The sequence below is a fragment of the Mesoplodon densirostris genome, chromosome 1 (assembly GCF_025265405.1).
Source record: "Mesoplodon densirostris isolate mMesDen1 chromosome 1, mMesDen1 primary haplotype, whole genome shotgun sequence".
NCBI lineage: Eukaryota > Metazoa > Chordata > Mammalia > Artiodactyla > Ziphiidae > Mesoplodon > Mesoplodon densirostris.
The window spans coordinates 38,883,720-38,890,772 of NC_082661.1; positions in this window are offsets into that span (position 1 = coordinate 38,883,720).

A 7,053-nucleotide genomic window follows, 5' to 3' on the forward strand; every position below is an offset into this window, starting at 1 on the left:
TCTTGTTTAAATGCACATCTTCAAGCCCCACCCCAAAGAATCTGTTTCAGGTGAACCCCAGGAATGTTCATTTTGAGAAACTAATGAGTAATTCCAATGGCTAAGGTTCTATAAACTTAGGCCACGCTTTAAGAAACTCTGCCCTAACTCACTATTTTCAAGGACTGGGTTGGGAAATGCATTGGTTAACTACACTTAAGCCTTACTTTTTGTAAGGCTGTCCCAGAGACCAGTTATAATGGTGATCAGTAATTGGTTAGCAGCAAGTCAACCCAAAGCAGTGGTGTATCATAAAATAGCGACTCATCCAATGAGTCTGTTGTTCCTTTAGTAAAAAGTTCCTCTGCTCAACAATCCTGGGAAAATCTGCCCCTTGCAGCAGAAGTGCAAAGGGAAGCTTAATAGCCACCCTTGGCTGCTTTGCTGAGTAACCTGACCTCCCAAACTGTGTGGTCCAGCCTGCTTGGCTGAGGGCTCTGTTCTGGGCATTGGTTTGCTTCAGCGGCTGTGTACTGATACAGTTAGTGTGCCTGACCTCCTAAGGCTGTGATACTAGACAGCCACACTGTTTAAGAGAAAGAGGGCCATGCTAGAATGTTGTAATAACCCTGAAATGTGCTAAAGAAAGCCTGGAGCCAGAGCACTTCCTTATCGTATGCATCTTATCTGTTTTTTTCTTTAAAAAAGTTAGGAAAGCTTTCTGAAAATAACAATGTTATTTTCAATGTCTGAGATGGTCATTGCAGCTCTTTTAAGGTTTGGGGGAAATAGGAAGTTGCTTAACTGCATTCCTGAGTTCCCACTCTGTGTGGAAAGGCTCTGTGCCCTCAGGGAATAATGAACACACAGGCTGCCTGTAAAAGTTGGCAAGCTAATGGTGGATGCAGGGCACACATGAGAAAATGTAGAGGCTTATAACAAGGAAATGTGATGAGGGAATCACTGGAGTGATAGAACATTCTCCACGTGGAAAAATTAATCTAAGAAGCTTTATTTGAGCAGGCTTTTGAAATAAGGCAGGAACCTGATTTAGCAGAATAAGAAGTAGGAAGGTATCTCAGGCTCTGGAAATTGGATGCATGAGGGCTCTGAGGCAGAACGGTCTAAATTTGAAGGAAAGAGGAAACTCAGGACATTAAAAATGTTTGTAGGGCTTCCCTGGTGGCGCAGTCGTTGAGAGTCTGCCTGCCGATGCAGGGGACACGGGTTCATGCCCCGGTCCAGGAGAATCCCACATGCCACGGAGCGGCTGGGCCCGTGAGCCATGGCCGCTGAGCCTGCGCGTCTGGAGCCTGTGCTCTGCAACGGGAGAGGCCACAACAGTGAGAGGCCCGCACACACACAAAAAAAGTTTGTAAAGCTTGAAGTGGAAATTGCAAGGGGGCAGCAAATGGGAGGCATGGAAGGAAGCCTCCTTTGAATGTTCTTGCTCTCCTGATAGTTGAATTCTTACAGCAACATAGAAAGAAAGAGGCCTATTGGTACAAGATATGTAGATACTATATGTATATATGAAATATTCTTAATTGAGAGCATCTCCTTCACTGGATTTGTTGCCCTTTTGCCTGCTCTTCTGTGTATCATGTAAAGTATTGTTTTAAACAAACCCTTGATAACAATTCACACTTCTGCTCCTCTCTTTTTAAAATTAATAATCTATTGAAATACTGTAGGATGGAGTCCCAGGGAGCACTGGAATTGTGATTGGACTGGTTGTTATTATTTTGTACCTCAGTTTACAAACTGAAGTCCCCCAGAAAGGATTGCCTTAGCCTCCTTAAATTTTTTCTTAATGTGAATTAATTGCCATCATTTAAAAATCAGGGGATTGTCCATAAAAATCGCAATTTGCCTTCTCTTAAAAAGTGGAAAACCAAGCAACTCTGAACTAGCATATCAACAACAGATGAGAGTTGAATGGGAGAAGACCCCTTTATAGGATACCTGGGTTCCCTGTTCAACAAAGTTATCACTTGGCTTTTTCAGTCATTTTTGCCTCTCTAGGCATTTAGATTTGCAAAACTTGCTGTAGATTTTGGGACATAGATGACCAACATATGGCAAAAATGTCATATATAAGATTGTGCACACCTAAAAAAATTAGGAAGTAGAGAGGTCAATCAATGCAGAAGTTGCTCTGTTGTTAATATCTTCTGGAGCATCATCAGCAAAGCCTAGTCTCAAAGCTTGTGATTTTTATTGAATGGTAATGCCAAGTACTTTCTCACTGAGATTTAGCAAACACTGTCTAAAGATAAAGGCAAAGAGGATATGGAAGAGAATGTCAGAACTAGAAGAAAACCGAGAGGCAAAAGAGCTCAAACTTTCATTTCAGAAATAAGTTCTTGAGGGCTTCCCTGGTGGCGCAGTGGTTGAGAGTCCGCCTGCCAATGCAGGGGACACGGGTTCGTGCCCTGGTCTGGGAAGATCCCATATGCCGCGGAGCGGCTGGCCCGTGAGCCATGGCCACTGAGCCTGCACGTCCGGAGCCTGTGCTCCGCAACGGGAGAGGCCACAACAGAGAGAGGCCCACGTACGGCAAAAAAAAAGATATAAGTTCTTGAGATTCGGTGATGCAGAGATCTTGTCCCCAGTCACAGTAGCTTCTTGGTGGCAGATTCAGAGCTGTGGAATTCCCATATCAGAAGTCTTTCTTTTGCACAGTGGCTACTCCCGGCTTGCCTGCACTAAGTTTTCTTCTGAAGTGTGTAAATCAGCCAAATTGGGAAAAGGATCACACTATAATAGCTGCATGTTGCATATTTGTAACAGGAGATATTATTATTATTGATCTTTCTCATTTTTTAAGGAACAGAGGTGGGCAGTATCATTCATCCAAGAAACTTAGTATGGTGTCACTCATACTGCAGCCAAAGACTGGAGAGCCAAACAGTAAATGGGTACTTAAAAATCTCTTCAAATTTCCCACATAGTACAGGAATCCATTCTACAGTAGCCCTGAAACCATTTTGCTTCCAATTAATTAATTCAATGGACAAGGTGTTCTCTACCCCATAAGGCAATTTGTCCTCCATGTTATTGGGTTGTTAGAAATTTTAACCTAAGTTTCTAGGTAAGGGGGAATGAAATCTGTTTTCTCGTAGATGTGACCCATAGTTGCTAGTTACATTTTCTCAAGAAACATGTAGACACCCACTCTCCTCCTAGATATCACTTCAGGCCGTTAGGCAAACCTCACGTCTCCCCAGGATCCTTTCTTTTGACTAAGCCTTCTTGGGTACCCAGAGCCATTCCTGTCTGTGGCCAGGCTTCTGGGCCACTCACAATCCTCACCATCATGAGGATTCTCACCAGCCATTTCCTTGATTATTAACATGTAACACTTTGCCAATCAATGCCTTGAGAAACCAACAGGTTGAGTCTCTAACTGCAGTTTGTTAAAGCCAAACTGGGATCCAGGTTGCAGAGACTTTCTCTGGTTTATAAACAGCAATAATAAAAGACTTTCCCCTTGGTGTAGCAGTTTGTTACTAGTTCAAGGCTTGTGTTAAGGACAAATGAGTCTCTGAATTACCTTTTACACCATAAACTCTCTCAACAGTTCATGTGCCCAAAGTCTTGCTATTGGTTTCATCTTCAGCTTGCCTTCCCTGTATCGTTTTTCTGAAGTCAGCGACTTTCATAAAGGTACTTCCCAAGTAGGAGCATGGTTGCTTCTCACCTGTTGTATGTGTACTACGTCCTTCAGATAACTTTGGGAATGACTCCTTCCTCTAAGAATACAGCTGACCTAATCCTTTGCTTTAACCTCAGGTCCAAAGTCATACACACTTGTGTTTGAATCCTAAATCCATCACTCAGTAATGGTGTGACCTTGGGTTAAACTCAGCTGCAGGTTCCTAATTTAAAGAATGGATATATTAGTAGTACAACTGAAGCCTGATACATGCCAGTAACTTAAATGTTCGCCATTGTTGTTGTTAATGCTATTGTAGCTCTGAGGTGCCCTGTACTGCTCATGTGCCACGAGACCCTCTTCCCACAGCCTTAAATACTCCAGGATCCTGGGCCCCCATGACACTATTCCTCTGGTTGACGTAGCTGATACTTTCTCTTCTTTAGCTGACTCCTCAGCAGTGTCTAGCACTCCCGTCCAAAGCACAGTATATATTCTCCTTGGTATGGCTTTTTTCTCCTCCAGCATGCTGGGTTCCAATTCCAAAACACTCCATGCTGGTAATATCAACAATTCTATATTTATCCAATGTTTTGTGTCTAGAGGATCCAAGACTTGGTTTCTAGACTAAATAAGTGACTATCAGTCAGTCTCCACAGGAGTCCAGCAAATCCAACCGTCCACCATGTCATCCACACTCAGTCAGAGAGTCATCAAGCTGGAAGGAACCCCAGGACATCAGGTGATTCTGCCCTTCGGCCCAGGGATTCCCAAATTTCGGTTTGGATAAGCATCATTGGGGGTCCTATCAAAAATAGATTTCATGGGCTTCCCTGGTGGCGCAGTGGTTGAGAGTCCGCCTGCCGATGCAGGGGACACGGGTTCGTGCCCCGGTCCGGGAGGATCCCACGTGCCGCAGAGCAGCTGGGCCCGTGAGCCATGGCCGCTGAGCCTGCGCATCCGAAGCCTGTGCTCCGCAACGGGAGAGGCCACAACAGAGAGAGGCCCGCTCGCAAAAAAAAAAAAAAAAAAAAAAAAGAGAGAGAGAGAGAGAGAGAGAGAGAGAGAGGACACAGAGCTAGTGGTAGCTCTAGAACATGAACTCTGAATCAAAATCTCTTGTGTATTGCTCTACAATTTTTTGCCTTTGTACAAAGACAAGGACCGAAGGCTGATTTTCACTGCATTTCCTCCTATGCTGCAGGTTGTTTCTCTCACATTTAGTGTGCCAAGTGTCTTCTCTTATGGGACATTCCTTCAAACTTCTCAGATTTTGAAATAAATGAGAGCACTGCGAAAATAAACACCATCTACTGAGTATTAGCATATCCCCAAAATACCTGCATTTACCTTCCCACAGGAGGTGTCAAATCAAATTTGCAAAAAAAAAATTCTGATTTGCTCAAGCAAAGAACAGAACGGAATCCAGCAAATCCCTGCAGATGTGGCTGGAATGGCCATTGTGCCAGCATGGGCTGGGTGAGTTTGTCTGCTGGAGCTGTCTTAGGAGAACTCAGCTTTTGATTCTGACAATTCCAGAACCTGGAGAATTCTGAGAGTTAGAAACAGAAAGGATGCCTTGCTCTCATTGAGTCTCCTCAGGCAAAATGAATTCTATGAGCTGAACAAAATAGTTAATGAGTGTGATCAGTCTAGAGAAAACAATTTCTACAGCCCAAATTTTCAACTGCAGCAGAAAATCATTTTCCTTGCCAGACATCCATATTATGTGGCTGTTTGCCAATACTGACACAGCCAAGTGAAATCCACATGGTACTGGAGATAAAGATTAATCAAGAAATCATTAGGCGATTATTGAGCACTCACTGCTTACTCAGCTCTGGACTGAGGATTAAAATTGTCCCAGATCTCAAGGAATTTACAATAAATATCATTGGATAATGCTACCAAGATGTGTGTGCTGTTTGTAGAACCACATGTCTGGGCATGATTCTTGAACGTGCTTATAGCCTGGAATTTATTTTATAGTTTTCCTGAATGGCAACCAAGTCATCAGACACTACTGTTTTTCTAATTGCTCCATAACTTCTTGGATACATGGCTGAGAACCCCAGAAGATATCTGGCCACTTGACTGGAGATGTCTCTGTACACACACACATACTCATCCAGTGCTGCTTTCTCTCACTGAGGAGACTTGGATGGGGTATGAAAGTATAAATCTCATACCCAGACAACGAGACCATTTAATCACTGGTTCAAAAATTTATTTTCAGTTAGAGGTCCTCCCTGGTTAGTGTCATAAATTTTTTTAAAGAAGGAAGGAAGGAAGGAAGGAAGGAAAAAGGAAAAAAACTTGTAAGAAAAACTAAACCTTGAATCATCGTCTTGCATATCTGTTCATGTCATCATAGTCTGATTGCTATCAGGGCTGTGAATGCACACTAGTAGAATCAAGGGAGAAAATGACATAAGAATCAGAACAGTGAACATCAAAACTCTTATTTTCAGGGTTTCCCTGGTGGCACAGTGGTTGGGGCTTCCCTGGTGGTGCAGTGGCCTGTCGATGCAGGGGACACGGGTTCATGCCCCGGTCCGGGAGGATCCCACATGCCGCGGAGCAGCTAGGCCCGTGAGCCATGGCCGCTGAGCCTGCGCGTCCGGAGCCTGTGCTCCGCAACGGGAGAGGCCACAACAGTGAGAGGCCTGCATACCGCAAAACAAAAACAAAAACAAAACAAAACAAAACAAAAAAACCCTCTTATTTTTGGTATTTAAAGAAACATTCACTACATAAACTGTCAGGGACTACACAGACACTGCTTGAGGCAGAAGTGGGAAGAGGCAGGATCCTACCTCTGCTCAAATTGCCCTCCCAATGAGGAAAATGTGGAATTTTTGCTTCACGTGTTCCCTGTGATAAAAACCACTAGATTAATTCCAAATGCCCAACTTTATGTTATAGTTCATAGTCTTCAAGTTTGAACATTCACGCAGTTGTGTTTTCTGGTTGATAAAAACTAGAAACGGTTGACAAATCCTTGAAAAATACAGAGCAATCTGTTATCATTTAGTCTTAAGCCATATAAAATTATATAAGCATCAATGGTGCAATTTCTCAAAGATAAATGTGTGTGTGTGTGCATGTGTGTGTGTACCATAAATCAAATGGGTCAGACACAGTAACATGAGTGAAGGGCTGGCCACAGCTGTAAAACAGACATTCATCCCGGGATTTTTCTCATATGTCAGCAGAAACGCTCATGGTAGCCGTCAAAAATATTTCTATCACGAATTTAGTTAGAACCTTGGCTTGGCGAAGGGGAGCAGACAAATGTGAAACCATTGAAGTTATTTATTGTCACCTGGGAATGAGAGCTTAAGGTCAGACTGGTGTTTACTCACTACCTTCTTCTGAGAAATGCCTGGGTCACCTGTTATCTGTCACCTGTCAGG